Consider the following 19,364-nt stretch of genomic DNA (forward strand, 5'->3'; position numbering starts at 1 on the left):
AAGTGTTGATTTGAAAAAGCAAAGCTGAACTAAATTTTTAAAATAAGATACTTACTTGATATGTTCATGTCTTCCTTCAATGTTTATGAAAATACTGTTTATATTTCATTTGTGCTTCAGAACTCCTTGTGACTCTTGAATGGGTTTGTAAACCCAAGTCCTGAAAGTTGAACATGAAAAATCATCACAGAAAGTAAATCCAACTAGTTTGCTTTTATTAGTCATGGGAAGATTTTAACACTTTTTAGCAGGCTAGTTTTCTTTCTGCTATTGTAGTTATATGTAGACTTTAGAATTCTTCATCTTTTAATGTAAGGAATTTGTAAAAAGAGGCAAGACATTTATTTTGAGGAAAGCAATGCTTCTAAAGCAGTTGATTATATGAAATCATTGCAAATTTGATATATTTCCTTTTGGGGGAATGGTTCTTTACAGAGTCCTGGGGAGGTTTTTCCAGTCTTAGGAACTGCTTCTTGCTGTCTCTTTGGCTTTATGTTACATGACACTGTTTTGAAGGTTAAATGTAATTTTGCGTGTTACATAATCTGGGAGTCAGGGCGGGGGGAGGGTGTTGTTTATTTTTTTATTTATTTTTTAAAAACAGGTTTACCTTAGCAACATTCCTTGATTACTGTGGGACTGAAAAAAAAAAAAAGTTTTCTGGATGTTTCAGCATAACTGGAGCCAGCGCTAGTATTTGAATTAAAAATTAAAGAATGTTTCCCTTGTTTGTTCATTTAAAGTTTAATGTTCTTGAAGTGTTAAAGTGACCGTCAGGATGTCAGCGTATTTTTCAAAAGTGGAGACTTGTCTTGACAGGATCAGAAGTCACAGGATTAAAGCCAAGGGCATTCCTGGTGGTTTTTAGGCTAAACACTGGTATTTTTGTTTGTTATTTACCCACTTATGTGTGTATCTGGAGACATCATATGCATTGGTGATGACCTGATGGAATATGACAAACACCAGAAACAAAAAATACTTTTCAGAATATTGACACAAGTTTATAAAGGAAACAAATGAAGTATTTTGTCTTTTTTGGTTTTTTACTTCTCTAACTCAAAAAAAGTAACTATGGTATGGCATACAAGGTATGTTGTCTTAAATGGTGATGTTTTAATGTTTAAATGTCTGCTTTCTCTCTCTTCTCTCTCAGTTGGAATGTGTTGCAGTTTCCTTAAAGGAACTTGCAAGACAATCTGGGAGTTGCCATGTTGTTGAGGATCCCAATTTCTTTATGGATATATTAAAAACGAGCTATCTTTGCTCTGTTCTAATGTGCAACAACAATTAAGTGAGCAAATTTTAACTAGCATAGTTTGCACAGTTACTGAATGGCTGAAATTGGTTGTAAACAAAAATTAAATGGTCTCTGAAAATAGGAAATTTGTTCCTCCTTTCTCTCTCTTGAAAATGCTCCTTCCTCCTTTTGAAAGCACTTCTAGTCATGGAGTGTTTTATTTATTGTTGGCGACTAATGTGGTACAAATATTCCAAATTAAAATTGAATAAGATGGAAACATATTTGCAACATTTTTTATACTTTGTAATACTTTGTTAGGTGTGTTTTCTAACCAGTCGTGATATTCAGCAGAAATAATCTTCAGTGATGATTGTTTTTTGAGGGGGGAAGGGAACTGGATGCTCTTTTGGTATGCTGTATTAACATAAGTTTTTAGGCTTAAGACAATAAAATACATACTTTTGTTGTGCTTGCTTTTCCTGTACTGTGTAAGAGAAAAAAAATTGTTTTGTCACTAGTCCTTAGGCTATAATCTAGTAAAATCTGTTGGCTGGCACTACTCCCTGTGGTTTTCTTATATGTGAGGTGGTATCATTTTTTATATAATTAACATACTTTATGGTATATGGTACTAGAGCAAACATGGTATCTCTCTCACTTGAAAAATATCTGTAATAGGAATCGGTCTCTAAGACGGTGGTATTGAACAGCACTGGTAGGAAGTAAGCAGATATTTTAAGTGCATGTGTTTTCATATCTTTTCAAGCTTAGGTTTTACATAATGTTAACGCTGATATCTGTGATATCAGTTTGTTAAAATACATTCATTCATTTATATTCAGTGCTTTATAGTTACTGTTTTTCTCCTATGTATATCAAGAAAAGATTTTTTTTAAAAAAAAAAGACCAACAAATCTTTAGCTGTGCTAAGGGACAGCAAATGTGCATTTAAGTGCTTTGAATACTAAAATTATTTATAAATGTGGCTCTGATTAAATAATAACTGGCTAACTACACACAGTTGCAGGCCCTAATTCCCAGTGCTCCAAATGAGGTGTGGAAAATAAATTATAATAATAAAAAAGTCTCAATATAATGACGATAAATGCATCTGTATATGCAAGGAGATCACAAGCATTTTTTCCTTTTAAGAACTCACTGTCACATGACAGTAAATACTTCAATTGAAACTGGGAAAATAGGCCATAGAAACTTGAGCAGTGACTGTGCTGCATTCTGCATTGCTGCCTGATACCAAACTTCCATTCAGAAGAAAATATTTTTCATGTGTGCCTTACACAAGAATTCACCAAATGTGTACTGCTGAAACATCTAAACCATCTTAACAGTGAGGTGGTAATGATCTCTCGCCTCTCCCACCCCCCGTGTATTCATTCTTGTGTTTGAAAATTTTGACTACTGCTGTTTGTGATGTTTTAGTTAGGTGAAGAAGTCTTGTAATCCGTACTTCTGCTACAGCAAGTCAAACACCTGTTCAGAACCCCTGAAGAAATTCTGTGAGCTGATGTTTGACTTGAATGGTTTGCGAGAGCAGGCATCATAACAACAGAAGAGTTGTCCTTTTTTCTCCAGAAAAATAGTATTGAATAAATAGATCTCCCCCAAGATGATCTGACAACTGTTGACAATTACCCTTTTTCTTTGACTTGTAACGATGAGTTGCAACACTAACTGAAATCTGTCAAAGCAAAAATGAAACTGATTTATTTTGGTTTCAGTAATGTTAAATGCTGTGAATAAACAAGCATAGCAACAAGAAACATAAAGAATTTTATTAATAAAACAAATAATTACTGAAAGCTACTGTCAGGTTTATTAAAAACTGTTTCTGAGACTGCCTGCCTTGCTTAAATAAACCCAGAAATGGTAAGATACAACTCTCAGTGAGGATGCCTGCTTGGGTTTTTTTCTTTCGGAAATTGTGCAGAGCTGTTTTGGTGGAGTGGTATAAACCATGTGGGCAGAAGTGCTTTCTCTAACCTTTTGAAAGGATTAAGGGTAGTGAAAGATGGGAGTGCAGAGCCTGTTCTGATTTAGGAATTTTTATTTAGCTTCCTAGGAACTGTTCAGCCTGTGATGTGATAAAATACTCTGTGCCTTAGGTATTTCTGTGCGTGGTATGCTTACTCTTGGATCCCAGTACAGCATGCCTTAATTTGAAGCCTGTGATTGAGGCCAGTATACTTTGAGCCTTAGAAAGGAACAAGTTTTTGAAAGATGTGAAGAAGCTAATTCAGGATTTAAAGTGGGAAATCCTGTTTGTATGTTTGTTTTTTAAATCTATGTAAGTGGCTGTTCTAAACCTGTATGTTTTTAAGCACTAGTTACTGTTGCTAATCACTGGTCTTTGCTCCCTTTAGGACCAAGAACAGACTGGAAGTTTCCTAGTAGGGTAGACTTGGGATAGATAGGTATGTTTGCACACTTCAGGAGGCAATAATCTCAAGTTCCACTTGTAGTTCTAATGCTACTGATCTGGGCTGTCAATATTCTGCAAAAAAATGTTGTGGTTGCTTTCTCTTACTTTAATTTTGCAAGATTTTAGGGGGGAAAAAAACCCCAACCAAACTGTAGAAGAAATTACGATTGCTGGTACCAATGGTACGTAATGAGTGTGCCAAGGGAATGCAAAGTTGTAAAATTAAATGTTTGAGAATTTCCAAACTTAAGAACTGAGATTGTTTGTGCAAATATAATCAATGTGGCCAGAGGGTATGAATTTTGATGATTTTGATAATGAGACAGAGCCAGGAATATATTCAGATTGCCTGGGTTCTGCTCTCAAACCTTCAATACTAGGAGATGCCCATTTTCTTTTTTTCAGCCCCTTGCCTCATTTGCTGTTCATCCTGTGCCGGAGAGGAGGACTGCAACTTCTGATCATGCACAGGTGGTGCTGTGTAATTGAGGACTGCATTTTAATAAGTGTTAAAATTCTATAAATACTAACATTGACAAGTAAAGCAATGTTTTAACAAGTTTCTTAGGGAATTTTGTTTGTTTCTGCATTTTAGTCTGGTTTTAGTCTTTAATCTTCAGATTTCAACTCTGGGAGTATTTCAGATGTTGGTAATGTTGCTGTAATTCAATCCAGACCTGTAGTGTGCTGTTCCTTATACTTTTTCTCCTAGAGTGATTTACCTAATCCATATCTGAAAGTTGGGGGTTTGGTGTTGGGTTTTTTCCCCCAGTTTGGAAGCACTCTCTAGCGTACTAAGAGAAATTGTTTGAGGGAATAACACATTTGTTACATTGAACTTGCTTTTGGTTTGGTTCTTTTTAAGGTGATCACTACATCTGTTGTCATGCCACTATAGGATATGTGCATCTACCATGCTAGTCACAGATGCCAGTTAGGCTGTTGGCATGCATGGGCATATTTGCTGTGGAGGCAACTAATGCATGGATTACCATTAAGCCTGGCTTTTTTGTGATGTCGCTTGCGTGTTCTACAGGAAGTGTCATGCTTCAGGCATCTAAGTACTTGCAGCTCTCATTGAAATGAAAATGCCAGTTGCTTGTCATTTTTTAATCAGTATATATGTTTTTCTAGTTAGATGGATTTTTTTTTACCTTTTTTTTTTTTGGCAACTGGGAGGTAAAGTGTATTGTTCTTAATTTTTTACTATATTCTGCTCTGGTTCCTCAAGAAGTTCAAGAGAGTGTCTAAAATCAGACTATTATTACACAGCTGGGTTTATGCATTAAGGTCCGTAAATGCCCTGAGTGAATACTTCTTTGTCTTGTACTTCTTTCAGCCTCTAGAAAACTTTTTAAGGGATGTGTAACCACTGCTCAAACAGTCCTGTGATGATCACTAGCACAGTACTTTTATGCTTTCTGTATTTGTACTGAACGTGTCTAGCTTAAAATATCTTACATTGTCTTAGCTGTATTCAACTTGACACATCCTCTAGAAGAGCCCCCATATGCACCTTAAAATGTACGTGCTTTGTTACTATGGTGATAGAAAAGAACCGTGCATGTTAACAACCCTGGTTAGGTAATGGAGGATTTGCAGAAATCAGTTAAGCATTTGCCCGGGGCACTGAAAATTGAGTCCATGACCATACCTCCACCGAAGCCTGTTGGCTACAGACAGACTGAGGGAATCTTGTTAGGGGGTTAGGCACTTCACTGTTTTCAGGTTGTTTGGGGGGTGAAGAGGACTTTCTGGAAATGGTTTCAGAAGTAGTAGTGTGCTGCCTTATCCCATGCTACATACCTTATGCCATATACTTACAGTGCTCTGCACAGTTTAGAGGAGATGCTTGTGGAAGCACATTGTATATTTCACACTGATACAAAACCAGTTTTGTTTTTCTTTCAGCTCCCTAGGTTGACAGTGCAGGAATTCACTACCTTTCATTTCTCTGTTACAGCTGCCTGCAAAGGGAAAATACGTCTACGTTCATTCCCCTGAAGCAAGATAGAAAACATGAGCTCTTCTTCATCTGTTACTTAAATTCTGGATGAAGAACAGGTCTATTCAAGGAAGCTATTCCAGAAGATGACATGAATTTAAACCGCTGTAGTTCAGTATAGTGTAATTTCCTGTGGTGGACTTTTATTATCCTTCTGAAGTAAGCTGTGGTTAACTAGGGGAAAACTGATAAGCTTAGTTGTCTAATTAGTTGGAGCTTTTCAGGTTCCCCTCTCTCTTTCCATCTGTGCTGTACCTTTTTAAAACTGTAGCTTTCTTGCATTAGATATTTTGTTACTTGTAGATGTTATTATTTTTTTTACTGCTGAAGGTGTCATGTCTTTCTGTGGTTTGAAGTGTGTTGGCTTTTAGAGAGACCCATCCTTGTAGGTTTTGTTTTCTCTTTAGCATTTTAGGAAGGATTTTTCTGAGCAGTTCTCTGTTTTAGCATTCTCGTACAGCTTGTACTGAAAAGCTTCTCCAGAAAATGACACTGGTTAGTGTCCCTTTGAGACATTTTGACTGGCCTGCTAAGCACCCTTACAGGTCTTAATACCAGGGTTTTACCCTTGAGCAATGCTAGCAAGAAGCCAGGTTTTTACCACTTTGGGACAAGGAAAACATAACCCAAATAAAAACGTGTGTTTTCTTTGCTGTAGAAAGACAGAATGCTTCCCACAGGCTATGAGTTCATCCTTCTTTCAACAGTGAAAGGAGAAGACATCACAGAAATATTGAAAATCAATGTTGAGTGACTTATCCACTGCAGAAAATTCAACTTCTTTGACATTTGTGAACAAATCTTCCTGAAGTAGAACAACAATTGTAGGTATAGCTTCTTTTCTGAACAAAATCAAAATGTACGGATTAGACTTGTGGAATAACTGGAAATAAATTTACCAAATCTGTTACTTCAGCTGACTTCTTGGGCCTGAGCAGCTACTGGGAGCTATGGGATTAGCTTTTCTCTCTTTTGGCAAATCTGTGCTCCATAAGCTTGATCCCCACAACTGAAGCTCAGTGGATGAAGTAAAAGCTTTAAGTAAGCTTTAAGTCCTCATGCTCCTTCCAGCTGCAGCGTGCAAACAATGAACTTTGATCAATGTATCAGCCCAAAATAAGGCATGGTGATCCAAATCTCTGCCTTGTGCTTCAGGAAAAGATCATTTCAGTAGAGAATGCAAGAGGTATCCTAATTAACTTTCACATGTCAAAGGAAGGAACAAGTGTCACCTCTCAAGGGCAAGAGTGATTTTGACCAGCTTTTCTGGGGTTGCTTCACAATTTGTTTCCAAGGCAATTATAGTCAGAGTGTGCAGAAATTATAGTATCCTACAGTAGAAAAGATCTGCTTTCTGCATTTTTTGTGTCTTGTCTAACTTATAGTTAGGAGTTTTACAGTGGAGAAGGCATAATTGTAATTTCCTGCTTACAGCATTAGTATCTATGATCTAGTGTGTATTTGGTGAGAGAAGATTTTTTTTGGCAGTTTTGGTATTCCTTGGCTGAGATAATTATTCCCTTTTTTGTCTATATAATAAAATAGTTTATCTGATTGCTGAGAAATGCAGTGTTAACAGTTAAATTGAAAAATGCTGCTCAAGCTTTTATCATTAACCAAGAAAACCAGTTTGTATTGTGTTTTCAGTAGGATGCAACTTCTGTTGTCTTTATTTACACTGAAAAATGGTATTCTCCAAAGAAGTATTTTTGCTTTCCTCCACAATGAGTTCTTATTATAGCTCAGCAAGTAATTTTGTCAGGAATTGCTTCTGTTTGACTTTGGGATATGTCCTTCGGCAATAACAAAGCTGGTAAAAAAAGTGAGAAGTTCTCTTGGTCTAACTCTTTCTTTGTGAATTATTCCAGTAAATCACAGACCAATACTTCTCAAGGTTTAAATAGCCAGGTAGTATTGGTATGCCTTTAACTTGCATAGGGAGCACGATCAGAAATGCTCTAATATGTGACAACAGAAGTAGGGAGGATTATATATTACTATTTTTTTTTTAAGGTTTGTTTTTTCCTAATCTTAAAACTTCTGTTCATTCATCTTCATTCTCTTGAGCTCCATTATATACCTTTTCCTTCAAGAAGGAAAATGTTTTTTGTGTGGTTTATTCATTTTAATATGTAACCTTGCAGCAGCAGTTGCTTAGTGTGGTGGTTGAGGCTGCTGCCAAGTAAGGGTCCAGGATCCACAGGAAGTAAGTTGCATTCAGTATTACCGATACTATTTGGGATTGGATGAAATTATCTGTCTGTAGCTCTGAAAGCCTGGAAGTTGATGCTTGCTCCTTTGTACAGCTATGCAAAGAAGGGTACTTCACAAGCAAATCTTCCTAATTCTGTAGGTGTTTTTAAGAGATGTAAATCTGAACTTCTTTTTAAATGCTCCCTCCCCCAAGTGATATAACTGATGTGTGCAATGGGGGGGGGGTGTTGTAATGGTTTTTGATAGACTACTTAGATAATGTGAAATACCGAACTGTTCAGAATGGGTTTGCGCTTTTGGTTTTGGGTTGGGTTTTTTTAGATCCTTTCTGTGAAGTATGTCAGAATAAGCTAAAGTTGCATAAGTACACAAGTCATTTAAAACAGAAATAAAAAGAATTCCATTAAGGCCCTACATTTTGCCAACACTGACAAATCCAGTTTCACTAAATAAATAGCACTGGTGCTGTCATTTTGATACACAAAATAACTTATTCTCAGTGTAGTTAATAGCCACCTCTTAAAGCATCTAAAGCAAATTTACAGTTGAGATCATTTAATGAGAGAGAGTGGGAGTAGATTTATTTAAAATCCACTGAACTTAACTGCTCACTTGTTTTGCTTTTTAATGGTAGAACAGATCTGTGGTTTGAAATGGTTTGGGGAAGTTTTTGTGACAAGGCAGATGATGGTTCAGAACTACTTGAAAACTGCAAAAGAGTCAGCTACAGTTTCTCCTTTCTGAGAGATTGGAAATGGAAATGTCCCTTTGAAAATGTTCAAGAAACTTGTTGACATCCTCTCTTTGACTTTTCTACTTGCTATACTTGGTTAAATTCCATATGCATCTGTTTCCTCATCAGGAAGTTTGAGCTGAAATATAGTATGTTTCTTGAATCTTTGGTAGAAAACTTTACCATGTAGTTGTTCGGTAGGACTTCATTTTGCTTTAAGTGGCAGTTTAGTTTTCAGTGGCTTATCTGTTCTTAATACGTGTGTTATGTTTTCAGGCATTCATAAGTTGAAGTGAACTGAAATTGCTATGCCAGATGATTCGGTTTTAGTATTCTGGTATAGTTTGCTCTTCATGTTTGCATGGTAGAACTTGAAATGAGTCTTAGTATCTAAATGGAGTGTTTCAGAGCATTGTGTACTGCATGGGTATTTCTTTTCTTGAAACTGTCTCACAAGAACCACGTGAATAAGGTGATGAGACAAAATGGGAAGAGTGAGGTTCTAGGGAAAGACTTGGCAATTCAGTTTTGTTAGGAAATGCATTGAATTTATGGTCACATCAGTGTCAACTGCTTGCTTTCTGATGCTGTAGTGGTGTTTTAGCAGAAGGAGAAAGGGGATTGGGGGTTGCTGGTGCTCTTGGGCTTTGGCGTTGAAAAAGGGCCTCATGAAGTGGGGAGGGGATCGCCGGTGTCACCTTCCTTCAGTCTCCATGCAGTCAGGGCTGGCTCATTAATACTTGGAAACTGCTTTTTTTTTTTTTTTTTTAGATGCTGCTTTACACTAGGTACATCTGACTGATTTCTTGATTAAAAGTTAGGTAAATACTTCAAAATTTATCTGTGTGTTCCATTTGTCTGTAGGTATATCTGTTATTTTTGTACACAAGACAAAATGTGCTTAATAGAAATCAACTGAATGCAAGGAATTTCCCACTGGTTATTTGGGCCAGGGCAATGTAAACTGTAAATGTGAAATCATATGGGTTTGAGAGGGCTGTTGAGTGTTTTAAATTACTTTTTCCCCTCATTGCATTAGTGTTGTTGGGCTTCCTGTAGACAATTTCTTAGAAGTAAATTACACCAGGGCTGTTCTTGTTGTGTACAATGCTTTCTCAGCTGTAAAATTGTGATGATGTATCATCAGTGAAACTCTTGTGTTTTCAAGGTGGGATTAGAGAGATGAAGGTATCAAATGAAAATAAGGGGAGGTGGGGAATGGAAGGGCAAAAGTAAACCCACTGTAAGAGCTACCTGTGTGTACAAAATATATTAATTCCTTTCCCCTTGTTAGATCTGGGCCTTCTGCCAAGACAGATCTGCTGTTCCAGCTGGAGCTCACAAAAGGAGTAGTGGCTGCAGGAGGTGATATATACTATTCTCTTAATTCTCAGTGACATCAACAGTTACCAAAGTTCCCTTTCTTTGCTCAAGTTTATACTTGCTAGAAGTTAAAATGAAAGGCAGTAAGACAGTAAGACAATGCTGAAAAGATAAAGACTGATGAGAGAAATCTAAGGCCTAGTTTTAGTGATGCATTTAAAAGTCAATTAGGCAAAGTACTGGCATTACATTTCTAAAATTATTTCAGATGCCTATCTTGCTATTCAAGAGCTTTTCTTGTAGCAGATTGTTAAGCTTTTTCATTGAACATTAAGAGCAGTGAATATTAGAGTCCTTTATTAAAACTGCTTCTCATGTTGAGTTACTGTCCTGTCACCCCGTGCATCAGGTTCTGGAAAAATACCTAGTAAACTCCACAGCCTATTTGATGTACTGTTTGGAAGTGTTGGAAGCTGTAGATAGTTTAGAATTGCTTCCAGTCCTACCAGTGGTATCCATAGCACTAGTAAGAAACCATTTCCAGGCAATTCTTATCGGCTTTACTTGTTAGCTTTCTTGCTACTTTTAAAGAATGCCCAAACACTATTCTGAAACTTTAACGAAAATGCAAAGAGAAGTTTAAATGTCTCTGTGGGCTATGCAGCTGCCACTCTTTATATGAAGAATGACAGGCTTCACCAGAATGCCTGGTTCTTAAGGCAGGAGACACATTAGAGCAATGTTATTTATATTCTGCCAAAAGCAATTATCCTGCAAGAGTTATAAGTATGTGTTAGCTTTTGTGTGTGTGATAAACTGTACAGGCTTCCACAGAGATCTGTAGGTCTACTCAGAGTGATGTATTTAAATTTTTGCAGGACTGAAGCTCAAGTGCTTGCATAAAAAGATGTTTCTGGTTGCAGGCATATGCTGATTATTCAGTAGTGTGGCAGAAGTGTTTCTACAAGATTGGTCTGTTACAATTAAGATTGTTATTATGCCAAGGTAAAGAGTTTTTACATTTAATAGTATTTAATAAAAGTTGTTTTAAGAAACCTGTTTTGATCCACCAATATTTCAAATAACTTCTAAGCTCCCAAAAGCTCTTATCTGTCCAAGAACCCTATTTACAATTTCTGTGAATCCTTTACTTTTCCTCCCCATGAAGATTTATTATTCCTTAAAAGTATCTTCAGTTAGCTACTTTAAGCCCTAAAAGTGGCCTTGTTTTGTGCTGTGTCTTTTCATCGCTCTGTGACAGAAAATGGGCTCCACTGTTCAAGGGGAAAGGCCTGGACTTTGGGTCTCGGCTACTAAATAGAGCAGCTTTTCTGTTCGCCCCACAGCTGCTGTTAATGTTTCATTCTGCAACTGCTAGAGGATGGGCAAGTAACCATCCTCATACGAGACAAAAATATAACTCCATTAGTCAGCTGGCGTGGGTTGTTGAAGCAGAAATGCAGGCAGTATTTTCTCCTGGTGGAGAAAAATCCATCACATCCTATTAAAGTTGCCATTAGCTGACTATGGGGGAATGTACATTTCCTGAATCCATGATTGCCTGTTCTTCTTACTTTGATGACTGTCTACTTTAAAACTTGTAATTTAGTCATAACTATTATAAGATCATGTTACATCTCTGGGGTTAAATCTATTTGACATATAATCTGTCTCAGAAAAGCCCTTAAGAAATAATGGTGCTTGACACTAACTGAACCTTAAATTATTGTAGTGTGAATTAGAGAACCTTGTTCAAAAAGAGGTTCCATGCGCTTTCCGAAATCTGTATCACCCTTCTAAGATTTAGTATTTTAACTTCTAGACTATTTAGTATTTTAACTCATTGCTGTTAAACATGGATTTCAAACTTTCTTTCAAAGGTGGGTTGGTTTGGGGATTTTTTTGTGGGTTTTTTGGTTGGTCTGGGGGATTTGGGGTATGTTTTTAATGTTTTTATAGCTGTCTTCTGAAGGTTGAGATCTAATAGGCTGGTAGCATCTTTGAGATCCTGTTGCCAGTGTTCATTGTAAGGTTTAAATGAGGGAGAGTTATATAATCCTTCAACTTTTTCATGCTAACCTTTGAACCCTTAAGGTTCCTAAGGTTTTGGGATGTTAAATCTTTATAAACATGCAATTATGACATAAAGCAGGACCAAGAAAATACAAATGTGCCTTCTCTTCATAGCTGCTTATCGATGAAAAGAAAATTGGTTTTCTTTTGTTATTCTGGAAGTGCCAATTTTTAGCCATGTCTAGAGCAATGTCTCAGTAAAGGATGACTTTCTCTCTCTAAGGCAAATCCAGATGTGGTCAGGCTTCCTCTTAGTTTAGTGCTTTGATTAGTTCAGTGCTTAGAGATTTTGTTAAAATCTCTTGGACACCTCCCTCCTTATTTCTTTAATTCCTTATATACTTTTATGAAGTGTGGACAGAGAGAAATATTCAGATCTCTTAATGGATGAATATTTAACCTTAATGTGGGGAGCAAATGGTACTTTACAGTAACACTTCTGGTATTAGTATATTAAATGTCGTGGATCTGTGATTGCAGCTTACAGGTGCTTTAACACCTATAAATTAAAGGCAGAATATTACTCAATCTTATCCTGTATGGCCTGCATCTGCCTCCACACTGCATACAATATTAAAGTTGAAGAGGAAATGATGCAATGGCAAACTGTGGTCTAGTCTTGATTTCTATTGTAATTGTTTTAATATAGGCAGATCCTGGATGTATGTCCAACTAGTTGGCAGTTGTCTGTCTCTTGTGTTTTTCATGCTTCTTTGGAGCAGGTAATAGGCAACGCCTTATGCTGCTTTCAGTTTGGTCCTTTCTGCCTCAGGTATCTTATGGAGAACAAGAATCAACTATATCAATGTGGTAGTAAAGAACTTCCAAACACAGTAGTGAATAGTGAAGTTAAAATAAGAAAATTAGATTGCTGTGGTGTTATACGAATATAATTTAGTTATATACTTAAAGACTCTACTAGGTGAATTAAATAAAATGTAAAAATTATGCAGCTCCAGCTGAGGGAGCTATTTTCTGTTAAGCCAGTTCATTGCATGTTCATGCAAATTATGTTCCCTAAAACTTAGTACAAAATTTTGTGTACATTTCCATACCGTTTTAGACGAGAACTTGTTTGGTGGGCTACAAGCTGTGGTAAAATGCAATGATTATTTTATAAGATTGAAAATGAAGTTTCTGTAAAATCTGTTTGTTTTCCAGAAAAGGAAATGAGCAAAATCCTCCTCTAATGTATTTGATGAGACAATCCTAGTTTTACCGAAGAACTAAACATGACTTTGTGTATCCAAAGGTTGGGCCCTTGTGAGAAACTTACCCACTCTTTGCTGAGAGGGAGTAGTGGAATTTCCTCCTGAGGTGCTGTGTCTTGGGGGTTGTTCTCCTATTGGATTTTTGTACTTTGGTGTTCAATAAAACTTCAGTGTTTTTCCCTCACAAAAGGAAAATCCATCTCCACTACATTTCTGGTTGGTCTGCCTCCGCCTGGCACCTTCCAGGCAGCTATGGAGGTTTCTTTTTAGCTTTCAACCTTTCTCCTCTTCAGTTTTGCTCTCCTGCAAGCAGGTTTGCTCTCCTGCAAGCAGGCTTACTCTCTGCATGCGTTGCTCATCAAACAGGCACTTTTTCTTCAGTACTGTAATTTTATTTATGTCAGAGCCTCCCTGCATGCTGAATAATGCATCTGAGTCTTTGGTTTTCCTTTGGACCACTCAAAGTTGCCTGTTTTGTGTATGGTGGAGAGAGAAGCTGGAGGGTGCTGTAAATGCTTATGTTAGTATGGGCATGGCTGCTCTTACCCTTGAAGCAACGTTTTCTATAGTTCCAACCTGTTACTTTAATGACAGAATTTAGTAACTGGTCTTTGCTGACACAGAGGTATGAACACTCTGGTATCTGTAGACTTTCTCACTTACCTGGATCTCTTCAGATTGGGTTGGTAGGGAGCTTGTTTTGCCTCTAACAAATTGAAAGAGATTGCCATATGGTCTGGTATAGTTCATGTACACAACTGTGATCCGGTAGAGGAAAGGCAAACTCCCAGCCCCCCTACTGCTGTTTTAGAAGGGAACAGACAGGAGGAAGTAGGAGTGAGAACAGATTTCTGGATAGATTGGTAGGCAGCAGGGAGAATTCTTAGCACTTCCCACCAGAAGTTTATTCTAATAGGCATTGGGTTTTAACCATGTAACTGCTGCTTGGGAAGCTGGGACATGAGGATCAAGAGTAAATGCATAAATAGACTTGTAGGCCTAATTTCAAATTGAAATGATAAATGTATTTATTTCATATCTGAAACAAGGCTGTGATGCTCTCAGCCTCTTGTTGTGTGAGGGTTAATCGTTGCTTATTTACTTTTTTTAACTTCTGAGGTTTTTTTGTTTTGGGGTTTGGTTTTTTTTCCAAACTTTATGTAGAACTGAATGTAAGCACTACTGGCTATATCTGGAAGACAATACTGTAGCAGTATTTTGACTGAATGAGACTTTCCCAAGATTCATACCTGGTGATGGAAGTGTATGTATAATACATCTACAGTGATAGAAATATGTCAAATACAACAGAATTTTTTTCTTCGTTTCTGGGTCTCTTAAAACAAAGGGGTAATTTTGCTGATATGTTCCCATACTATACAGAAGGAACAAATGCATTTTTATGTTGGACAAACAGCTATGTTACTGGGCATCAGTTTCAGACTGATTTAAACTGGAGTTAAAGCAGTAAAACAAACAAGCAAACTGTTTAGAATTAAAATTTGTGTATGGACAAGAGAACAACATTGATGGCTTTCCTCTGGATTAAAGATGAATTTCTATGTAAGTGCACACCTCCACACACCCCTCCGCAATGACTCAATTAGTAGTTTAGAGAAGTCTTTAAGTAGTTGTGTAAATCTTCATTTCTGATGATGAAGTACAGTTTGTGGCTGCTACTGAAAGGGATAGTTTGCATTCATCTACACAGCCTTGGCCTTAGATTTAAGGGGTACATGATGGCAGGTGATTTAGGGCACTGATCTGTCAGAATAACCTTTTTGGGTTGATGGATTTTCTGTTTTGGTTGCACAACCAGCTTGCTTCAGTTGCATACTGATTTGAGTTAAGGAAGTAGCAGAATTGTGCTCCAGTTCTGGGGGAGAAGAAAGCAGTAGGCATTCAGGCTGGATTTAGGTGAGTAGGTTTAGTTGCCTTCCCATTATCCCACAAAATTGAGTAATTTTTGCTGCAGACCTACAGATGCTGAATCACTAGTAGAACTGTACATGTATGACTGCTTAGACATCTTCTATGAATAAAACCTTGCAATTAATAAGAAGCTCACAAAATGAGAGATCTATGTAGCATTTATGTGCTATGCACAGTATACTGTACTATCGTATAACCGTTCAATGGAGCATCGCTCTTTAATTTGTCTTGTAAAGAGATGCATCATCTGTCTGTGTCAAAATGCTTGCAAGAGTGTGATCTGGAAGCTGTTTTTCTTCTGAGTGCCAATGTACTGGAACCCAGTGTTTAAAGCTTGGAATTCATGAATTTTGTATTTCCTTGCATTCTCAACAAATACTGAATAACCTTCTGGAAATAATGATCCTTATTAAAGGATGAATAGCTGCAAAACTCGAAGGGTTTTCATGTTGTGGTGTGGTTCTGGTTTTTTTTTTTTCTTCTTCTTCCTCTTTTGAAGAGGGGAGTTTTGTATTTCCTCTCCCTTATGTGCTTGGCATAATAATGCAGGAGCACAAACTAACAAAAAAAAAATGGTAACAAGCAACAGTGGTTCATGATGCCAATAGTACTGCAGCTTGGAAAATGTGTTGTACCAGTAAATTGACTAGTCTCAATTAAAATTTAAAGAGTCTCCATTACAAGTAGTTAATGAACAGTATAGTCATTTCATTGATTTTTGTTATTCCTTAAAATGAATAAATGCTTTCTAGCAGAAAGTGTTCAGTTGTCAAAGGAATTTTTCTAGGTTGTTCTTAAAAGCCACTTTTCTATTTTAAAACTTTTTTTGGGGTGATATTTCCGTGAATATTGGTGACTCTGCATCAATGGAAATGAGCTGATGAATCACTTCAGACAAATCACATTTGTTTGGTATGTATTAAACTTCCAAATAGAGGTTGCTATAACTCCTTTCCAGTAAAAAGATCCAGATTGAGTACTCTTAACCCTTGCAGAGTCTCATTACAGTTTGCATTCAGACTTCTAAATTCATAAAGTTGGACTACAATCCTTAGTGTTACTTTACTGTAAAGTTACTGCACTATGAATATAAAAGTTTGGCCAAATATGTGATATCAGTGTTTTAATCTGCGGCAAGATAGTGCTCATTTATTTTATCTCAGTGTTGAAAATAGTAGGTTTTACATGGATTAGTGATAGCAAAATTAAAAGGTACATGCAGGTTACATGTGCTCATAATTGATTCTCATATTGTGATGTATCTCTTCTTGAAAACTGTGGTTTCTCTATGTCTCTGTTTTCACCGTGTTGTGGGATAAATTTTTTACAGTGTTCAGAATATTTGTTTTATGTTCTGCCAGAATTAATCCTCTTGCATCTTCTGGAATCAGGAGGGCTTTCCCTTTGTGTATTCAGTCATTACATAAGGAAATTCGGTTTGTTTTGTTAGCACGTAAACTGGGCTTTGCTAAATACAAAGTGGGCCAAAACCTCTCACAGTAAGAATTTAGAGAAAGAAAATATATGTTTCTTGGTAGAAAGCTATTCATAACTTTGTTACACGTTTGATGCTCATCATTCCACATGCATGAAGCCAAAAAAAAAAAAAATAAAAAGGGGAGGGGGGAATTGAAGACTTAAGTTATGTTGATACTGCAGAAAGAGATCAAATGTGGCTAGCTTTGTGACTTTAACCCTTACATGAATGAGAGCTTGGCAACACTTGCTGATGGCCAAGCAAACGCTCAACACATGTTTTCAGCCACTGCCCTGGAACTTGTGTTGAAGTATGGTAATCCCCAGAACCGCTTTGAGCAGTTACAAGATCACATCAGCTTCCCAGTGTTCATAGCTTTTAAGTTGCAGAAGCGGTGGAGAAAGCACATGGCAGGAACAGAGATCCGGCAGGGCAAGAGAAGGATGGAGAGTACTTCTGGCAATAGTGCCAAATTGTATTATTTTAAAGTGCTTGTAACAGCGATGGTAGTGTAGGTATGAAAGTTGCCTTGGACTTGTTAGTAGAAGATAATGTAGAACTGTCAGTAGTTGTATTCTCTCACCAGTCTTTGTTAAAGGACAGCCTTAAATCAGGCTGCAGTGCAAAGATAAGAAACCTGATTGCCATACATTTCATTTTCATCTGTCTCTGCTTACTCACTGTGGAAGTGCTTCTTTGAACCTTTCTTTCCACTCCTTCATGACTTCTTTACACTCCTTATGTAACTTAAAACTATCAATATGGTATAGACTGTAATACAGTAGCTTCTGTTTGCTGGAAATTACTTAATCCATATACAGTTAAAAATGAAAATTTTCAGTATTTGTGCTTTGGTTGTTTTTTTTTTTTTACTGGAACCTATCTAATCAAATCTTTACTAGTTTAGATTCAGCTGCAAGATTTTATACTTCCCTTTTAATGCAGAAAAACCCAGTGTATCACAGAAAGCTATAACCTAAGAATCGCATGCTGAACAGTGATATGCTTTGTGATTATGCTTCTCTTGTTTTGTGTTTGTGCTGCAAACATTGAAGAGCAGCACTCAGTTTTTCCTCATGTGTCTGCTTCTTGTTTTGGAGAAGGAGATGGTGTTTCCTCTCTCTCCTACCTGACCCCGACCCCCCCCCCCCCCCCCCCTTTTTTTTTTTTTAATGTTATTTGCTTGGTAGGGAAGAATTTATGTAAGCCGTATTCTCCCACCCCCACCCCAGTCTTTTCATGTCACTGACTTCTGAAACTTCTATTACTTAATTGTTGTTACTTGAGTTCTGGCATTTTTAGCTCCCCTTTCTTCCCCTTAAATAACTCTTGGGTAATCTGTTGGGGGTTTTTTTGTGGTTTTTTTTTGTGTGTGTGTGTGCTTCCTAAAGAAACAATAGTGTCAGCTGTTTTTCTTTAAATATCAGCTTTTATGTGGAATAGTCAATATCAGTTTTTTACTCCATCTTTTGTCAAAAAGCCTCAGGTAGATTGTGTTGAGTACCAGTCACACAGCACTTCTCAGTCAACATATGGGTGAAGAAAATAAGGATGAGCTACTTTAGTCATCAGGTAGTTAAAATTGCAGTGATGGTTCTAGAATCTTTTGAGTCAAACAATCAATTCCCTCTTGATTTTTCTTTTAGTCAATAAGTTTTAAAATAATAGTAAAAAAGTCTGTAGTAACACTGGGAGGGATAGATAAAAATTACAGGCAAATTAATTTTGTCTAGGAATTACTGCATGACTAGGGAATATTCTTTCTTCCCTTCAAACACAGTAGCCTCTTAAACGGTTAAGCTATCAAAGTCAAGTAGCAGGACCCTCAAAAACACTATTGGACATCCTGTACGTAAAACTCATACGTGATGAATGCATTCCCAATGTTGGGTTGTGAGCAGTCTATAGAATTGTCAGCTGAACTTTTACAGTACAAACAGTACTTTAGGCTTAATTCCTGAATATTTTGGCTCAAAAATTAGAGATTATTTGTTAGCATCACTAAAGAAGTTACTTGTGATATGTTATTGGTCTTTTGACCTTGCTTTTCAGGATGCATAATAAAATGCTGTATGCTTTGCTTTAGCCAGTAAAGAAATTAATGACTTCTGGTTTATTTGGATTATTTGAACAGTCTCATTGCAGATAAAGTACTCAAAATTCATTGTTGTAAGGGAAAATTATTTGTAATTCTTACTGTTTTAATAGTAGGCCCTGTGTTCAGGATATGAATAAAGGAAGTTCTTCTGTTGCTGGAATGAGAGGAAAAGTCTGTAACAAAACACATGGTTACAAAGGAAATGGCCAAATTGAGATTCCAGTTTCTTGAGTTTGGTCTTTGCCATCTACACCTAATTGTCCATTCCACTAGTTTAATTTCTCCTTGTGTTTATTTGGTATATAAAGTCTTTTATTTCTCTAAGCAGAGCTACTTAATTTTCTGTTTGTATTTCTTCAATTATGCAGTCAAAATTCATTTTCAGTGCTGTTAAATACAAGAACACAAATATTTGTGGAACTACTTAATGTGTGTCTCATTGACTTTAGTAAGATTTTTTTATTTTGTACTTTATACTGTATTTCATAAAGTATTTTATTATACCCTATTTTGTGTAATTGAAGAGGCAGATAGCTAGTTGAAACATTTTTAGGGTGGATAGCAATCTGTTTTGTTTAATAAAACTGTGCCACATAGATATTAGAGCTGCACCAA

The 19,364-nt window shown here is 36.8% G+C and overlaps 1 protein-coding gene across 4 annotated transcripts in view; it reads left to right on the top strand.

Moving 5' to 3' along the window:
• The window catches only part of SPRED1 (sprouty related EVH1 domain containing 1), a 59,526-nt gene that overhangs the window by 5,041 nt on the left and 35,121 nt on the right, over nt 1-19,364 (top strand). The window contains exon 1 of one of the 4 annotated variants that reach the window (XM_056345743.1): nt 6,347-6,516. The exons of 2 other annotated variants lie outside the window; for them this stretch is intronic. The gene's annotated coding sequence lies outside the window, so the exon portion shown is untranslated. Of the gene's footprint in view, nt 1-6,346; nt 6,517-19,364 lie in introns of those variants that run through there. One more of the 4 variants, XM_056345744.1, reaches the window with a different exon arrangement.

Source organism: Falco biarmicus, chromosome 7 (assembly GCF_023638135.1).
Source record: "Falco biarmicus isolate bFalBia1 chromosome 7, bFalBia1.pri, whole genome shotgun sequence".
Lineage (NCBI taxonomy): Eukaryota > Metazoa > Chordata > Aves > Falconiformes > Falconidae > Falco > Falco biarmicus.